Raw genomic sequence first — 9,946 nt, 5'->3', positions numbered from 1 at the left:
ACATTATCATATATCCTCCCGATTACACTGTGCAGTTAAGTGGCTTTACCTCACACATTGAGTTAACAGGTTCTGAGACAAGTGACACATCCAGGCAACAACTCCTAACGGAGAGCAAGCTACTAGGTTGGTTTTAAATTCTTCAGTGTTGAAAAAAAAAAAAAATCTAGGACGCCTGGTAGCTCAGTTGGTTGGTTAAGTGTCTGCCTTCGGCTCGGGTCATGATCCCAGGGTCCTGGGGTGGAGCCCTGAGTTGGGCTCCCTGCTTGGTGGGGAGCCTGCTTCTCCCTCTGCCTGCCGTTCCCCCTGCTTGTGCTCTCTCTCTCTCAAATAAATAATAAATAAAAATCTACAAATTCATGATAAAAAAATTCAAATTACAGAAATAATTTAATAAATCAGTGACCCGTTAACAACTTCTCCTAATTACTTTTAAGAGTTTAATGCATCCTTTCTCTGTATGTTTTTTCTGTGCATGTAATACTTGTTAATGGTCATGTCATTGTACAAATATGCCAAAATCAACCATTCTCTAGAAAGTTTTGAGGTACTGAATGTTTTTTAAAAAACATCATGGTAACAGTTTTTTAAAGGGGGCTAGAAATGTTAGCGTATTTATAGACTTGAGGAAATGGTTCAGCTTTATCTAAAAGCCTGAACTAGCACTGATTGGAAGTATTTTCAAAAAGCCATTAATTTGACAAAATGTATTAAGATCTGAGACAGGAGGTGATTTGGGCAAAATCTGAAGATTATGAATGGCCATATACACTTGAACTCTGTTCTACAGTCACTGGTAAATACTGTTAACACAAAGTTCCATTCCCTGTGACAAAGTCAGAATTAAGGTTTCTCTCTGAATCATTTGAATTAAGCACCCTATCCACCAACATTCAATTTTTACAACCACTCAGAAGGTTCTAGGGACACTAAGGTGTCCTGTAATTGCAATCTGTAACTACAGGGTGATTTTTAAATTCTTTTTGAGATTTTATATTTATAGTGCTTTAATAAGTAGACTAAAAGCATGGGACTCAGTAATAACTAGCTAAGCTACTTGAGAATATTTTGATTAATGACATTTCTGTTTATAAAATGCAGATATAACATCTGGAAGGTACTGAGAGTATAAAGTAAAACACCTTGTTTTTCATCTGAACTCTACCACTGTCTGACAAAGAGAACGTATCCATTGGGTACGTATCTGTTTTGTAAGCCAATTCCTCCAGCTTCAAGTAACCTAACCCGGTTTTGTGTCACATTTTTCATCTTTACAAGGGCGTAAAAAATAGTAACTAAACTCCTAAAGAATATATAGCCAAAAGAAATCCAAAGTCCTTCCGCCTTCTAATGGAGTTTGGGCATCAATTATGCAACTATGCTTTGGTTAGGGTTAGTCGATCCCCACTCCACAACAAAAATAAGGTAACATTAAAATCTCCAAACGGACTCAGTAGGTTGGCTATTTTTAACACCCTTTTGCTTTAATCTTTTGGCAATTCCATAATCACCTGAAATTCAAGTCACTAAATCAAGCGCCGTCCAGCTGTCCGGTTTTTTAAGCAGGTTACAAATGTGTTGAAGCGATCTGCCAGCTCATTCTCATAACTACCTAATTCTGCACCTGGAACGCCCGACTGAACAAACCTTGTTTCCACACTATCTCACCTTTACTCAGCCTTGTTGTCAAAGCAAATGAATAGTTAATAAATACTCCTGAAAAGCCTAGTATTTCCAATAGTTTAGAAAACGTCTGGGTTGAGAGTTACAAGAAACTATTACCTAAACTTCACAACTAACTTGGAGCCATTCTTAATAGTACTGGGGAGCCCAAGCCAATGCTTTTCCCGCCCTCTTCACTTTCCTTTAATTTGCAACACAAAGAAAAGGGAAAGTAAAACCGAAGGTAGCGACACCACTGCAGACCACTTCCAATTTAGAACCTAAGCAACAAGAAAGCACAAAAACATCCGCAGTGTCTCCCAGCAAGGACTAAGGCGACCGCCCTGTCGCCAAGGTCCGTCGGAGATCGGCAGAGGCAGGAGGTCCACTCCCCCCCCCCCCCGCACCAAATGATGCCCCAGCGACTTGAAAAGCGCGAACAGGCTCGGCAGCCAGTGACCGGCATACAGCAGCTCTTGGGAAAGCAGAACCCTCTCCCCAAACCAAAGGCCTTGGCTGGCGCCGAGAGCCCCCAGGGAGCGGGCAGGCGTCTTTTTCTGTCCTAGCCCTCTCTACCACGTCCCTCCCAACGGGGCGACATTCGGCAATCGCCAGGCAAAGCCCAACCAGTCTCCAGAACGCGCTCCGAGAAGCCCACCGGGAGAGCCAAAGCCACGTCCTAGCCCCTGTGGGGAAAATGGCGCCCGTCACCCCTTCTCCCTCCCGGCTAGTCACAAGGACCAGCCTCCCTCCCTCGCTACAAAATGGCGCCTCCCGCTGGGGCCCCAGAATCGGCATAAATCACTTGTCAGCGAGGCGGTATCTGTCTAGGATGAGCGGTTCTGCCAACCAGTCAGACACAGGAACTTTGATTCCGCTTTTGCACAAGCCATTCAGGGGCCGGCTGCAAGGCCGGACGAGGCCAACGTCACGAAAAGGGGGCGTGAATGAGGCGGTCTCCTTTCGCGTCGCCTAAATTTGAGCCAATGGCAAGCAGGAAGAGTCTCGTAAGCGACGTAATGACCGCCCAATGGAGGCTGGGGGCGGGCCTCAGACTCGCTATGCGGGTTGCGGGGCCTGGGGGCCGGGCGGCTGTTTCCTGTCCTGGTGCATGGTGGTCGGACGAAGGAATTGTTGGAAAATTTTCTCGGAGGTTCGTATATAAATGTGTTTTTACCCAGTGTGCATTATTCTCCGCCCGGCCGCCGCCCTCAGCGCGGCGGCGCGGGCCCGCTCGGGCCCGGGCTCCGACTCCGGCTGCTTAGCCTTCGCCGCAGGCCCTGCCGATCCTACGGCCGGCCTCGGTAGCGGCGCCTGGGCAGAAGCGGAGTTTATTAATAACCCGCGGCCGCCACTCTGGGGCGGCGGAGCTTTTCTCGCTGAGGACGCACCCCCCCCCCCTTGTCTCTGCGCGTTGCGCCCCGCCTGTTCCCTTTAGGGGACCGCCGAGGGGAGGGAGTGAAAGGGGAGGGTGGAGCCCTCGGGAGCCTGGCGGCGCTTCTCGGCTTGACCTCCGCGCGGGGCGAGTCCCCAGACGCCGCCGAGGCGAAGCTCCTCCGGCTGGTACGCCGGGCCACGGTCCGCACCAGGCCCCAGCCCGACGCCGGCGGCGGGACCGGCCCAGGGCCCGCTCGGGACCCCGTCTGCACATCGCACCCAGAATTTCCTCCCACCCACATCGTGCACAAATTTCTTGTTTCTCTCACTTTTTTTTTTTTTTTAATTTTTGGGTTACTGGGGCCTAACATCGAATATTAGAAGTTGTCAGTTTTATCATTGCCCTTTTTTCTCGGTTTTGGCCAGAGTTAACGGATCTTTCAGTACCTTTGTACTATGTTAGTGTGGAACGTGAACCAGTTTTTATTCCCTCCCCTGTTGCTTTTTAAAAAACATTTTAAGTTTTTTTCCCGCATAAACGAAGTTAAGCAAAAAATAGGAAGAATAGCATTGCTAAACCCATTATTTGTTTAAAGTCAGTTTCAGCCTTTGCTTTGGAAGTGTCTGATCAGCCGGTATGATCAAGTAGGGGTGTGATGAAAAATTGTAGGTTCGAGGTTGTCTTTTTCCTGAGTGTTATTAGAAGACACATGTTTTGCTAAGTTAAAAATCTGCGCAGTATTAATATTTGCTCTTACCGAATGCCTAGTTTAAGTTCATTGTTAAAGTTTTAGTAAGAGAGTGATAAGGAGATCACCAAAAAGATAAGATGCATAACTAATTTTATCCAGGCATATTGTGACTACTTTGGAAATTACTTGGCAGTTTACAAATACTTGAGTGGCTGTTTTTTCTATAGCACTCTTTTATTTTTTAAAAATAATACCTTTATTGGTAAAATTTACATGCCTTACAATTAACCCATTTGAAGTATGTAATTAGATGGGTTTAATAAATTCTGTTGTGCCCCCATCACCACAATCCATTTTAAAACATGTTCATCACCCCAGAAAGAAACTGCCAGTTAAATTTCTCCTCATTTACCCTTAAACCTGCCCCTTTCCCCAAACACTAATGTACAGGTTTGCCTACTCTGAACATTTCATGTAAATGGAATCATGCAGTGTGTGGGCTTTGTGACTGGCTTTTTTCACAGCGTATTTGCAAAGTTCATCAATGTTACAGCTTTTGTTAGTACCTCATTTCTCTTTATTGCCAGATAATATTTCATTGTATGGATCTAAGTTTTATTTAAACATTCATCTGTTGATGGACATTTGGGTTTTCACTTTTTGTCTAATATGCTGCTGTGAACATTTGTGTACAGTTTTTTTTGTGGACATAGTTTTCTTTTCTCTGAGATATGTATATATACCTAGGAGTAGAATTTCTTGGTCGTATGGTAACTCTGTGCTCAACCTTTTAAGGAACTGTCAGATTTTTCCAAGGTGACTGCACCATTTTGCATCCCTCTCAGCAGTGTGTGAGAGCTCCCATTTCTCCTTACCCTTGCCAACACTTGTTATTACCTATCAGTCTTTCTGATGGTAGCCATCCTAGTGGGTATGATTTTGATTTGCATTTCCCAGTGGCTAATGGTGTTAAGCATGTTTTTCATGTTTATTGGCCATTTGTATATCCTCCTGTGGAGAAATGTCTATTTGGATCTTTTCCCCATTTTGAAATTGGATTGTTTCTCTCTTATTGAGTTTTAAGACTTATTTGTGTAAAAGTCTTTATCAAATAGATGATTTGTAAAATGTCCATAGCCCTTTGCTGCCAGTTGGGATATTGTAGTGGAACAAGCATTCATCATGTTCTTCACGGAATGATGATCTAGCTAGATTGGGGGTTATGCCTCCAGCGGGTACTTTAGCTGTTACTATTTATGATGCATATGCAGTTTATGATCATGTCAGGAGATCGATCTTTCTTTCTTTCTTTCTTTCTTTCTTTCTTTCTTTCTTTCTTTCTTTCTTTCTTTCTTTCTTTCTTTGAGGGGCACCTGGGTGGCTCAGATAGTTAAGCATCTGCCTTTGGCTTGGGTCATGATCTCCAGGTCCTGGGGTCAAGCCCCGCGTTATGCTCCCAGCTCAGTGGGGAGTCTGCTGCTCCCTCTGCTTCTGCCCCTCCCCCCTGCTTGTGCATGCTTTCCCTCTCTTTCTCTCTCTTAAATGAATGAATAAAAATCTTAAAAAAATAATAAAATAAAGATTTGTTTATTTGAGAGAGAGCATGAGAGACTGCAAGCACGGGGGAGGGACAGAGGGAGAGGGAGAAACAGGCTCCCCATTGAGCAGGGAGCCCCATGCCCGGTCGAGCCCAGGACCCTGAGATCATGACCTGAGCCAAAAGCAGATGCTTTAACCGACTGAGCTGCCCAGGTGCCCCAGGAGAACTTTCTGAGTCTTGAGGTTTTTGTGATTACTTAATTTTGAAGTTTTTATCTAGTTGGTTTTTGTTTTTGTTTTGTTTTTTAAATCTGAGGTTTTACCTAGTTCTGGGTCTTTTTGCTCCTGGCTTGATTTCTTAAACAGTTGTGTCGTGTCATTGCTCCTTTCTGTGCTTAGTTTGCACTCATTTTAAGGGATGGCCTTTATAGGATAGTGTTTCAAACTTTGTTGTACTGTCAATCAAAATCATTTTGTTTTTAAGATGGATTTAGACTGAGAAATCTCCCTCTCCCTCATAGAAAAAAAAAATGAAAACAATGATACACTTTTGCCCACATTTTCCCATAAGTCTAATTCCAGTTTAAAACTATGCTGCAGGGGCACCTGGCTGGCTGTCAGTAGAGCGTGGGACTCTTGATCTATGGGTCGTGAATTCGAGCCCCACATTGTGTGTAGAGATTATAAATAAATTTTAAAATTCCATTATGAACTATTACTTCATGAAATAAATTATATTAAAACTATGCTGCAGTGGGAACTCTGCACCCTGTGGAAATAACTTGTCCATTAATGTGTAGACACAGGCTTTTAACTCCACAAATTACATTTTTTTTGTGCTTAAAATACTACTTTACTTAGCACTTAATTTCTGCTAGGCACTGAGTTAGATGATGTGTTGAGTGGTTTACGTATATACATTAAACTATTCTTTTCATTATGAACCTAAGTCAAATACTAGAGTTATCCCTATTTTACAGGTGAGTCAACTGAAGTTTGGAGTAACTTGTCCATTTATTATACGGCTTGATCCAGTGATTGGCTCAAGCCTAGTCTCTAGCTGAGTTATTCAGTAACATACCACATACCTACTTCTTTAACTTTTAAAATATAAGATGTCTGTATTTCCTAGAAAGATACAATATTTTGAGTGCTGTACATAATATGGCATAGCAGGGATGTTTTTGTGTTATTTATGCACATCTTTAAATAACAATGAATGCCTTTGGCCTTGTATTGAAAAATAGAGATTTTTTAGATAGTGCAGATGTAATGGTCACAAGAAGTTGGAGTCATTTATGAATGGCGGTTTATATATGCTATATACACACGTACGGTAGCATATTGTACAAGGTAAGGCATGATGAAAAGAGCGTTGGAATAAAAGAAGACCTAGTCTTAGACCTGTCTCAGACAGTTAGTTAGCCACGTCTTTATATGAATTGTATTCATTTGTTCAACAAATATTTAGTAAGTATATACCACGTACCAGGCAGTCTTGCAGGCACTGAGAATTCAGAGGTGAACAACAAGCGGGGGCCCAGCCATGATGGAACTTAGAGTTCACTTAGAAATTCTGATAAGTACTATGAAGGAGATAGAGTTCTGTGGTGAAGAATAATGGGATGGTAGTAGAATGGTTATTTTAGATAAGTGACCTGGAACAGTATGTGCTAAAGCAGGAAGGTCAGCGTGGCTGGATGTGTACAATGGAGGACATTTGTAAAGCACTCTGCAACATGAGTTATGCTAAACTCTTTAGATATTTATTGAATATATAATCTTAGGTGTCAAAATTTTAAAGACCCGTGGAACACAGTACCTACCTTAGAAGGCTTATAGTCTAATTGGGCAGACTGGATGTGGAATTTAAAGGGCTGGTAAGAGGAGAGAGGAGCAGTAGATATCGGGAGTCAAGCCTTTCAGCCACAAATGAGGTCCGTAAACCTCACTTTCCTCACCCGTAGAAAGAAAACTGGCAGGTTTTGAGTACATCTTGAGTGCTAAGGGCTTTATATGCGTTATTAACTTTCTTACAGTAGCCCTCTCAGGTGGATATTCTCCCATTTTTTCAAAAGAGAAAACGGAAGCTGAGCAGCAGGTTAATTGCCCAGGTACTGAACAAGACTCAAATGCAGAGCATACCAGCAAATTACTAATACACAGATGAAACCTATGATAATAAAACGTGGCTAGTAATTCACGGTGACCTGGGCTACAAGCCAAATAGCAGCAAATACTGTAGGATTCTCAGGTGACTGAGATCTAGCTAGTGAGGTAGTGAGGGACAGAGGCACCATGGAAGACAGTGACAATTACCAGCTGTTTCCTGTGCCTAGACTGCCCTTTCTACTCCTACCCGTAGGAGATGTTTACTTACCTTTTCATGCTGACATTTACATATCATCATCTTTGCATCCCTGAGGCAAAGTTAGGTGCTCCTTACTCTGTTAATGCTTCTGTTTATAATAACTTTAAAAATTGTTTTATTTTTTAAAGCCATGAAGGTCATACATGGTGAATATTTTTTTAACTTACAGTATGTATACAGTAAAAATTAAAAGTCCCTTCTCCACTCCACCCACATCTCCTTCTGGGAGGTAACCACTTGAGGTTTTTTTGTTTTTTTTAAAGATTTTATTTGTCAGAGAGAGAGAGAGAGAGAGAGAGCGCGCGCGCGCGCGCACAAGCAGGGGGAGGGGCAGGCAGAGGGAGAAGCAGACTCCCCGCTGAGCAATTAGCCCAATAGGGGACTCCACCAGGACCCTGGGATCATGACCTGAGCAGAAGGCAGAAGCTTAACTGACTGAGCCACCAGGCGTCCCACCACTTGAGTTTTTAAATGTAAATACAAGCATATGCAGATATTTATATACATTTTTATAAAGATGAATATAGTCATACCATACATACTCTACCACAATTTGCTTTTCCCCCACTTACGATATATCTTGGATGTATTTCCTACCATTTCATATCTATCCCATTCTTCATGTCTGCATGTTTTGTTTATGGATGTCCTATAATTTCTTCTTTTGGGTGCACTTTTAGATTGTTGACTATTTTTTATTGTAGATAATACTACAATGAACTTTGCACACTTGAGAGTGTCTAATAAGTCCCAAGAAGTATTACTTGGTTGAAGACTTAGGTTTAAAATATTGATAATTGTTCTAAATGTTGTGGGGTTGTGTGTCCATCCAGTCCTGCACACTGTTTTAATGACCTGTTTTCACTTGTGTCCCACCATGGAATGAGTTTCTCATAAGCAAAGACCACTTCTTTTTACCTCCCTGTATCTCTAAAAGCTTGTGTGTGCAGACATGCGTACTTATATACATACACATGTATGTATTCACACATACACATATATACATGTATACGTATACTACTAAAAATATCAGTCCTGGATATTTATCTATCAAACATATTTTTTTAGTAGTTGATCATGGTAAATGTAAAGACCTATAGGAGATAAAATTCGAAAAGTAGATGGGAGCCAGATTGGAAAGTAGCCTGAATGTCAGACCAAGGAACTGGACTCAGACCTATCAGTAGTACAACTATAAACGATCGTAGGGGAAAATGTTCAAATCTGGAGGATTCTATCTTAGGATTCCTTTGAAAGGACCTTAAGTTCTTTCTTTTTTTTATAGTAACCCAAACTTGGGGCACCTGGGTGGCTCAGTCAGTGGAATGTCTGATTCTTGATTTCAGCTCAGGTCATGATGTCAGGGTTGTGAAATTGAGCCCCACCTTGGGCTCCGTGCTCAGCGCGGAGCCTGCTGGTCCATCTCCCTTCCCCTGTTTGTATGCACACACTCTGTCTCTCTATCTCTCTGTCTGTAAAACAAATAAATAAAATCTTTTAAAAAAAATCCCTTACAAAATGTACTTTGATTTCTATTTTTTTTTTAACATAAGGGTGTGGTGGTAGTTGCTGTTTTGCTTTAAACTACTTTTAAACAAAAGAGATTGAAATAGGTACATAATTATTTTGTGAGAACAAATGCATAGTTTTCTTAAGTTGGCATTTTTTTTTCAAAGACTTATTTGTCAGAGCACAAGCAGGGAGTGTGGCAGGCAGAGGGAGAAGCAGGCTCCCCGCTGAGCAGGGAGCCCCATGTGGGGCTACATCCCAGGACCCTGGGATTATGCCTTAGCTGAAGGCAGATGCTTAAGTGACTGAGCCACCCAGGTGTCCCTGGTATTCTGTGTTTTACAGAAGTTAATGAAAGAGTCCTAAAATAGATTTCTAGTATATCTAATCAGCTCCGGTAGGCTACAACTGGTAGGCTGTTTTTCCTCAACCCTAGTACCCTGAAGTTGTGTTCAGTTTTCTACTCTCAGGTTTGACTAGATAATATGAGACGAAAGAATCTAAATATATATAGAAATGTCATGCCTTTTCTACTTATACGTTTAGGGGAAGTAGAGTTGTTTTCCACAGAAAGGATGTACCTAGTGCCTCTATAGTATATGTTCCCTCCTTTACAACTAGTGATTCAACTTGAAACTAATACTGTTCTTTAACACGGATAGATCTATTTAACTGAAGCATACTATGAGAATTTTAAAAACCTGGTTATCCTCTGAACTAATCTTGTATGAATCGTGATTGTCTTTCTGTTTCTGTTGGTTATTCAGTATATTGGGTACATAAACCTGCTATTGGC

General features: G+C 42.0%; 1 protein-coding gene across 2 annotated transcripts in view; it reads left to right on the top strand.

The window, feature by feature from the left end:
- Positions 1 to 2,687: 2,687 nt before the first annotated feature.
- The window catches only part of ZNF143 (zinc finger protein 143), a 56,667-nt gene continuing 49,408 nt past the window's right edge, over positions 2,688 to 9,946 (top strand). For both annotated transcript variants that reach the window (XM_045788842.2, XM_045788841.2), the window contains exon 1: positions 2,688 to 2,815. The gene's annotated coding sequence lies outside the window, so the exon portion shown is untranslated. The remainder of the gene's footprint in view (positions 2,816 to 9,946) is intronic.

This window comes from Ursus americanus, chromosome 16 (genome assembly GCF_024610735.1).
Source record: "Ursus americanus isolate L20-20 chromosome 16, mUrsAme1.1.p, whole genome shotgun sequence".
NCBI lineage: Eukaryota > Metazoa > Chordata > Mammalia > Carnivora > Ursidae > Ursus > Ursus americanus.
Note: the sequence above shows the minus strand (reverse complement) of the source record. Positions and strands in the feature narration are given on the sequence as shown.